This window comes from Ascaphus truei, chromosome 6 (genome assembly GCF_040206685.1).
Source record: "Ascaphus truei isolate aAscTru1 chromosome 6, aAscTru1.hap1, whole genome shotgun sequence".
Lineage (NCBI taxonomy): Eukaryota > Metazoa > Chordata > Amphibia > Anura > Ascaphidae > Ascaphus > Ascaphus truei.
Genome location: NC_134488.1, coordinates 135,694,965 through 135,703,738, shown reverse-complemented (window position 1 = coordinate 135,703,738; position 8,774 = coordinate 135,694,965). Strand labels below are relative to the sequence as shown.

Genomic DNA, 8,774 nt, shown 5'->3' with positions numbered 1-8,774 from the left:
TGGTGTATCAGCACAGGAGGGGTGTGTGTGTGAGTGAGTGTTGTGTGTGTGAGGGCGTGTAGTGTGTGTGACTTGAGTGTTGTGTAATGTGTATGAGCACAGGAGGGGTGTGTGTGTGTTGAGTGTTGTGTGGGTGTGTGCTCAGTGTTTGTGTAAGAAATGACACAAACGGCAGAATGAGCATTGTGTTAGGAATATATTTTGTTTGAGCTAAGAGCAGATTTTGTGTGGTTGGTGTGTTGGTAGCGGAGGGTGTGTGTTGTTGTGCAAGTTTGGGGGTGTGTTGTGTTGAGGTGCAAGGATAGAGGTGTCCCAGAGCTGTAAATCTGTATTGTGTTGAGTGTAGTGTGGTGGTGGCAGCACGGTAAAGGGGAGTTGTGTTTTTTGTGGCGAGGGTGTGTTGTTGTGTTTGTGTGTGTGTGTGTGTGTTGAAGCGTTGTGTAGGGTAGGAGTGTTGAATATGGTGCACCATGTGTAGTGGTGTTTGTGGTGTGGGTGTTTGGTAGGGGTGTGTGGAAGTATTGTTTTGTGTGGCGTATCAGCAGAGGAGTATTGGGGTGTGTGTGTGAGGGCTTCTGTTGTGGCTGAGGGCGTGTGGCGTGGCGGAGGTATTTTGTGTGTGCGCGCGTGTTGCGTGTGTGGCTGAGGGTGTGTGTGTGTGTTTGTGCTGCGTGTGTGGTGCGTGAGGGCGTGTGGCGTGGGTGTAGTTTTTCTAATAGTTTTATTGTGTGTGTGTGTGTGTGAATAGTGTGTGTATGGGTGTTGTGTGTGATTGTTGTTTGTGAGTGTGGTGTGGGTGGTTGAGTGTGTGATTGTTGTGTGGTGTGGGTGGATGAGTGAGTGTGTGATGGGTGTGTGATGTTTGTGTGGGTGATTGTTTGTGGTGTGGATAGTTGAGTGAGTGTGGGGTGTGTGAGTGTTTGCTGTTGTGTGTGTGTGTGTGTGTGTGTTGTGTGTGTATGTGATGAATATTGTTGCATAAAAGGACAGATAGGGGCCAATTAGGATTGTGTCCGTAATTGATATTATTGGAAGGAAGAGGCGAGTGGCTGTGTGAGGTGTGGTGGTAGTGGAGGGGGTGTGTTGATGTAATGTTTTTGTGGTGTGCTTGCGTTGTAGGGAAGGGTGTTGTTGTGTTTGAGGTGCAAGGGGAGCGGGTGCATAGACGTGTAAATTAGCATTGTATTTAGTGTATTGTGTGTAGCATGATGGTGAAGTTGAGGTGTTTCCATGGTTGAGTGTGTTGTGGGGGTAGGGGTGTGTTAAATAGTTGTGTGTGGTGTCTGAGCACAGGAGGGTTGTGTGTGTGTGTGAGTGTTGTGTGGGTGAGGGAGTGTTGTGTGTGTGAGTAGAGTGTTGTTGGATTGTTGTGTGGGTGTGTGCGAGTGTTGTATGTGTGTTGTGTGTGGGTGTGTTGACTGTTTTTGCAGAAATGAGGGAGGGGGGGGAGGGAGGGGGGGAGGGGGGTGGAGGGGGGGTGGAGGGGGGGGGGGGTGGAGGGGGGGAGGGGGGGTGGAGATGGGGTGGGGCGGGTGAGGGGGGGGAGGGAGGGGGGTGGGCAGGGTAGGGAGGGGGGGTGAGGGGGGGAGGGAGGGAGGGGGGGAGGGGGGGAGGGGAGGGGGGGGGAGGGGGGGAGGGGAGGGGGGGAAGGAGGGGGGAAGGGGGGAGGGAGGGGAGGAGGAGGGGGGGGAGGGAGGGGGGGAGGGGGAGGGTAGGTGGGGGGGAGGGAGGGGGGAGAGGGGGAAGGAGGGGGGAAGGGGGGGAGGGAGGGGAGGAGGAAGGGGGGGAGGGAGGGAGGGGGGGGAGGGAGGGAGGGAAGGGGGGGGAGGGGGGGGAGGAGGAAGGGGGGGAGGGAGGGAGGGGGGGAGGGAGGGGGGTGGGGGGGGGGTGGAGGGGGGGGAGAGGGGGGGGGTGGAGGAGGGGGTGGGGGGGTGAGGGGGGGGGGGGATGGGGGAGGGAGGGGGTTGGAGGGGGGGGAGGGCAGGTAGGGAGGGGGGGTGAGGGGGGGAGGGATGGAGGGGGGGAGGGTATGAGGGGGGAGGGGGGAGGGTATGAGTGGGGGGGGAGGGGGGGAGGGGAGGGAGGGGGGGAGGGTATGAGGGGGGGAGGGGTGTAACTTGAGTGTTTTTAGTGGTGCGTCCGGTATAGAGGAGGGCTTGCTGTGTACCGATGTTGGTTTTGCGCTCGGTGAGGGAGCTTAAGGGAGGCAGTGTTGGCGCTCCACGTGCGCGGTTGTGATGCGGGCCATGAGGGAGGTGAAGGGAGGTAGTGGGGCCGTGAGGGAGCTGAAGGGAGGCAGTGTTGGCGCTCGGTGAGGGAGCTGAAGGGAGGCAGTGTTGGCGCTCAGTGAGGGAGCTGAAGGGAGGCAGTGTTGGCGCTCGGTGAGGGAGCTGAAGGGAGGCAGTGTTGGCGCTCGGTGAGGGAGCTGAAGGGAGGCAGTGTTGGCGCTCGGTGAGGGAGCTGAAGGGAGGCAGTGTTGGCACTCCACGTGCGCGGTTGTGATGCGGGCCGTGAGGGAGGTGAAGGGAGGTAGTGGGGCCGTGAGGGAGCTGAAGGTAGGCAGTGTTGGCGCTCGGTGAGGGAGCTGCATTGAGGCAGTGTTGGCGCTCGGTGAGGGAGGTGAAGGGAGGCAGTGTTGGCGCTCGGTGAGGGAGCTGCATTGAGGCAGTGTTGGCGCTCGGTGAGGGAGGTGAAGGGAGGCAGTGTTGGCGCTCGGTGTGGGAGCTGAAGGGAGGCAGTGTTGGCGCTCCACATGCGCGGTTGTGATGCGGGCCGTGAGGGAGGTGAAGGGAGGTAGTTGGGCCGTGAGGGAGGTGAAGGGAGGTAGTGTTGGCGCTCCGTGAGGGAGGTGAAGGGAGGCAGTGTTGGCGCTCCGTGAGGGAGGTGAAGGGAGGTAATGTTGGCGCTCGGTGAGGGAGGTGAAGGGAGGCAGTGTTGGCGCTCGGTGAGGGAGCTGAAGGGAGGCAGTGTTGGCGCTCAGAGAGGGAGCTGAAGGGAGGCAGTGTTGGTGCTCGGTGTGGGAGCTGAAGGGAGGCAGTGTTGGCGCTCCACGTGCGCGGTTGTGATGCGGGCCGTGAGGGAGGTGAAGGTGGTAGTGGGGCCGTGAGGGAGCTGAAGGGAGGTAATGTTGGCGCTCGGTGAGGGAGGTAGTGTTGGCGCTCGGTGAAGGGAGGCAGTGTTGGCGCTCGGTGAGGGAGGTGAAGGGGTCCGGAGGGGGGACTGTGTGTCGGTGAAAGTGATTATCAGTGGCTGCGGTGGTGTGCATTGGTGGGGGGGTGGTTGTTAAGAGGTGGTGTGCGTTCCGTGATGGTGCGGTGTGTGGAGGTGAGCGTGCGTTAAACAATATATATATAGGTAAGAGTCTGTACCTGATTCCGCAGTTGTTTTGGTGGTATCAGGCGGTGAGGGTTTTGTGGGTTGAGAGGTGAGAGCTGTGAAGCGTTTCCAGGGTTAGGTGCTGTGAAGCGGTTCCCAAAGCTCAGTGAGGGCTGGGAGAGTGTGGCAGTGGGGTTGGTGTGTTGGGCGCAGGCCAATGAGAGGTGTGCGGGGGCGGGTGTGGGGCCAAGGGAGCAATGTCATTGGCCTGAGCCAGTGGTGTGAGGTGTGCGGGGGCGGGTGGGCCAAGGGAGCAATGTCATTGGCCTGAGGCAGGTCCAATGGGATTGCCGCTAGGGACACAGGGAGGGACACAGGGAGACACATACAGACATAGACACATATGACTGTTTGAGAAATATATAGTAGACATATACATATACATATACATATACATATACATATACATATACATATACATATACATATACATATACATATACATATACATATACATATACATATACATATACATATACATATACATATACATATACATATACATATACATATACATATACATATAACCATAATACTGAGTTAAGTTATGGTGAGTAAAAAAAGTGACAAAAACCCTCCACAGGAAAGCAAATATGCAAATATAGCTGTGTGCTCATCTGCCTGTCTTAGGCAGGTCTGCAACCCCGCCTTTCCCCATTATCACCCAGCATACAGCACTTCCACTGCAGCAAGGGATTCTGGGAAATGACATGCAAATGAGCACACAGTGTCACTTTTTGCCTCAATAACCATTTTTAACATGGTTCCCTATAGGCTTAAGCTTGCTGCATGGTCACAGCTTTGAGCACAGCCAGGGTTAAGGTGCATACCCAGAAAACCACCCACAGACAGCTGTCATTTCCCAGAATCCCTTGCTGCAGTGGAAGTGCTGTATGCTGGGTGATAATGGGGAAAGGCGGGGTTGCAGACCTGCCTAAGACATGCAGATGAGCACACAGCTATATTTGCATATTTGCTTTCCTGTGGAGGGTTTTTGTCACTTTTTTTACTCACCATAACTTAACTCAGTATTATGGTTTAGCCTATCCCATAGCCTCTCTTGCATTCCCAGTAAAATCAACCCCACACTGATGAGACCCATCAAGGTCGAAACAGCTGTCTGTGGGTGGTTTTCTGGGTATGCACCTTAACCCTGGCTGTGCTCAAAGCTGTGACCATGCAGCAAGCTTAAGCCTATAGGGAACCATGTTAAAAATGGTTATTGAGGCAAAAAGTGACACTGTGTGCTCATTTGCATGTCATTTCCCAGAATCCCTTGCTGCAGAGTGGAAGTGCTGTATGCTGGGTGATAATGGGGAAAGGTGGGGTTGCAGACCTGCCTAAGACATGCAGATGAGCACACAGCTATATTTGCATATTTGCTTTCCTGTGGAGGGTTTTTGTCACTTTTTTTACTCACCATAACTTAACTCATTATTATGGTTTAGCCTATCCCATAGCCTCTCTTGCATTCCCAGTAAAATCAACCCCACACTGATGAGACCCATCAAGGTCGAAACAGCTGTCTGTGGGTGGTTTTCTGGGTATGCACCTTAACCCTGGCTGTGCTCAAAGCTGTGACCATGCAGCAAGCTTAAGCCTATAGGGAACCATGTTAAAAATGGTTATTGAGGCAAAAAGTGACACTGTGTGCTCATTTGCATGTCATTTCCCAGAATCCCTTGCTGCAGTGGAAGTGCTGTATGCTGGGTGATAATGGGGAAAGGCGGGGTTGCAGACCTGCCTAAGACATGCAGATGAGCACACAGCTATATTTGCATATTTGCTTTCCTGTGGAGGGTTTTTGTCACTTTTTTTACTCACCATAACTTAACTCATTATTATGGTTTAGCCTATCCCATAGCCTCTCTTGCATTCCCAGTAAAATCAACCCCACACTGATGAGACCCATCAAGGTCGAAACAGCTGTCTGTGGGTGGTTTTCTGGGTATGCACCTTAACCCTGGCTGTGCTCAAAGCTGTGACCATGCAGCAAGCTTAAGCCTATAGGGAACCATGTTAAAAATGGTTATTGAGGCAAAAAGTGACACTGTGTGCTCATTTGCATGTCATTTCCCAGAATCCCTTGCTGCAGTGGAAGTGCTGTATGCTGGGTGATAATGGGGAAAGGCGGGGTTGCAGACCTGCCTAAGACATGCTGATGAGCACACAGCTATATTTGCATATATATATATATATATATAAATATATATAAATATATATATTTCTCTATCTCACACACACTGTGTGTGTGTGTGTGTGTGTGTGTACATATATCCCTAGACACTTCAGAAATATTAATACACACTAACAGATATGTTATTCTAACCACTACTCATACATGATGACATGCCAACATTATGCATTATGAAAGAAGCTGAAGGTAAGTAATGTGTTACAGAGTTAATACTCCAGAAAGTTCAACTTTAAGATGTATGCTGTTATATAGATATTAAGTTAAAGTTGGATGCCAATAATATTGGCAAGCAATGTATATGTAGATTACCAAACAAACACACATATATAAAATGTTTAACAGGTAAGTGAATGTCATCTTCTATAAACATGGCAACTGTGTAATGTTCTACCAATAATCAACTGATGATTAATACATAAATATATGTAATAAATGAAGCATTAATTCACACCCTGAACATTTTAAAACCTTCATGTATACAAGGACAGCAAGAAGAAACAAATGGCGCACAGGATGTACTGCACCGACACACTTTATTCGAGCAAATACCCAGTATGTACCTGGCAGATACCTGGAATGCGCCGCTCCTCACCTCTGACAAGCCCCGTTCCGTTTGCCTTCCCAGCCTGGGTTCATGCCTGGCTGACGGGCGGCTGATCTGTTAAATGATAATGATTAGGATTTAATAGGCTGCAATGCTTCGCGTGTCTACCAGATGGCATAAATTCATGAATTGTAATGCAGTATATATATATATACTGTGCAGTATTGCAGCCAGCGGGAATAAAATGCTTCAATCCCTGCTTGGAAAATAACTCAATGCACTCGGGCAGAAAACAGTCACAAACCTCAATACACCCGGGTATACCCGAATTCGTGGGACTAGCCAAGCTCGAATAAAGTGTGTCGCCAGTGTATACAAGGACATACTTGAATGTTTTGAAGCATCAGGACTTAATCATACATACAGTATTAATTAAATTTTCTGCATTAAACATCACCAGGCCAACTACTGATTTAGTGAATGTAATTATTTTTTATTGTTTATCCTTTTGAGACCGAGTCACAGGCCTGCTTGTTGGCTGTTGTGTTAGCCTTTTCCGTTTGGCAACTACTTTGCTCTTAACTGTACGACTTGTACTGGCCTGTGACAGTTCAGGGGCAGTGGGTGTGGGCTGTGACACTCCAGGGGCAGTGGGTGTGGCCTATGACACTTCAGGGGAAGTGGGTGTGGGCTGTGACACTTCAGGGCCACTGGGTGTGGGCTGTGACACTTCAGGGACACTGGGTGTGGGCTGTGACACTTCAGGGACACTCGGTGTGGGTTGTGGCAGTGGTGAAGGAGTTGATACACATTGCACGACTGATGGTGGAGCCGTTTCCTGTTTTGGTTTTTTAATCTTGTTCCAAAAACTGGTTATTAGTAATTGTTTGCCTAACTTTCTTTTTCGTGTCTCAGTTGTAGGTGTCCGTTCCTGATTTTGACCAGATGTAAGCGGTTGGATTTTGACAGGGACCTGCACAGAACTTGCACCTACTGTACCGGTATCATCCAGAACTGGGGAATGAAGAACTGATGACTCAGGAGAAAAACTTGCACCATGTAAAGATCCATCCTCAGATGGGGTAAAGTGGAATTGTTGTTCTCTAGCAGTAATTCTCAACTGATTAGCTTGGCTTAGATTCACAACTATTGCTTGTAATGTCCTGTTTACATTTTGTATTTCTTTAGGAATTTGGATGAAGACTCTTTCTAGTTGTGACATTTGTGATATCGTCCTTTCCTGCTGTGATATCATCCTTTCTTGCTGTGATATCATATTTTCCTGCTGTGATATTCTTTCCTGCAGTGATATCATCCTTTCAAGCACTGACATCATTTCTGAGTGGCGACGATTTTCTTCAACCACGATTCTTTCTTCAGAAGCTGCAATAGCTGAGTATGTGTCACGAGCAGGAGCACTTGAATGCTGTGTTACTGGTCGAGTGGGAACATCTTCATGGTCACTTGATTGAATTAGTCCTTCATTGGCAACATCAGCTTCTACAAATAAATGAAGACATTATGAACTGCCATGGAACTTACAGTTGTTTGTCAATATAATGAGAGTTGTTCTCACAGTGTAACACATAACATGTTTCAACTTTTCTGTTGTGTCTAATTAAAATGTAAGGGTGATATTATAGAAGCCAATGGGAAGTGATAACATGTATGTTTGAATGCACCCAATAAAACCAAAGTTTCAAAAAAAAAAAAAAAAAAAAAAAAAAAATGTAGTTTGAAGTAACAATTATGTTTCGACTCAGTGTGAAAGAAGAATGAATGTATGAATGAATGAGGTTGTTGTAACCTCACAAATCATAGCTGATAGTTCACATCACACACAATACATGTTGTCATTATAAACTACATTTTCTGTGACAAGAACTGATGGGAAGTTCATTCCATGTGAAAGGCATTTAGTTAGCATGGCAACATAATATCTAGAAATGTACACATTAGATGTCCTGCACCTCATACACTCCCCTTCCATCATTGACGTGGAGCTGGATGAACCAGGTGATGAGACTTGTTCAGTGTGAGGTGACACATGAGCTCCAGGAGCAACTATATAGAAGAATAATATAAGATTTAGTTTGACATGTGTACATAATTAACATAGAGTTTGTGTATTTGGAGTATTTATGTTAACATAACAACATCACTTAATGAAATGAAAAGATGTTTCTGGCAAGCTGTACATTATCCATTTTAACATACATGTACTGTACATGTGAGACTAATTTCCACTTGTTTTGAAAATACCATAGAACATACTATGTTTATCACGTAATGCTTTGTACAAATAAGTGTTCAATTGGACATACAATGCATATCTTGTGTAGTAAGATAAAAATAATCATGTACATCAATACATCACAGCAAAGTTGATTCTGCTTATAATTCAGTATGTAATTGTGGAAATGTTAATAAAATTTGTATGGGATATGTGTGAACAATTAATAGAAGCAGGTGTAGCGCTCAATGTGGCTGACACTCAACAATACATGCAGTGTGTCGCTCACACATGCTAATGGTGTGATAATGTGCCTTTTCTATAAGGTTCAAAGAACATATGAGTGAACCAATGATTTACGTACGTTTTCATACATATTGGGCTTGTGGTTGAAAGTTTTCATAGAATTAACATTTCAAATGAAT

General features: G+C 48.1%; 1 protein-coding gene and 1 long non-coding RNA gene across 5 annotated transcripts in view; one reads left to right on the top strand and one right to left on the bottom strand.

Annotated features, from left to right (window-relative positions):
* LOC142497955 (uncharacterized) overlaps positions 1-7,738 on the top strand; it is an 18,808-nt gene extending 11,070 nt beyond the window's left edge. The window contains exons 2-3 of the long non-coding RNA XR_012802360.1: positions 7,032-7,198; positions 7,305-7,738. This is a non-coding gene — a long non-coding RNA (uncharacterized LOC142497955). The remainder of the gene's footprint in view (positions 1-7,031; positions 7,199-7,304) is intronic.
* LOC142497953 (uncharacterized) overlaps positions 1-8,774 on the bottom strand; it is a 153,275-nt gene that overhangs the window by 72,205 nt on the left and 72,296 nt on the right. Inside the window, exons 8-9 of one of the 4 annotated variants that reach the window (XR_012802359.1) lie at positions 8,087-8,180; positions 6,626-7,616 (exon numbers count right to left, since the gene is read on the bottom strand). The exons of the other annotated variants lie outside the window; for them this stretch is intronic. The gene's annotated coding sequence lies outside the window, so the exon portion shown is untranslated. Of the gene's footprint in view, positions 1-6,625; positions 7,617-8,086; positions 8,181-8,774 lie in introns of those variants that run through there. 4 annotated transcript variants of the gene reach the window in all.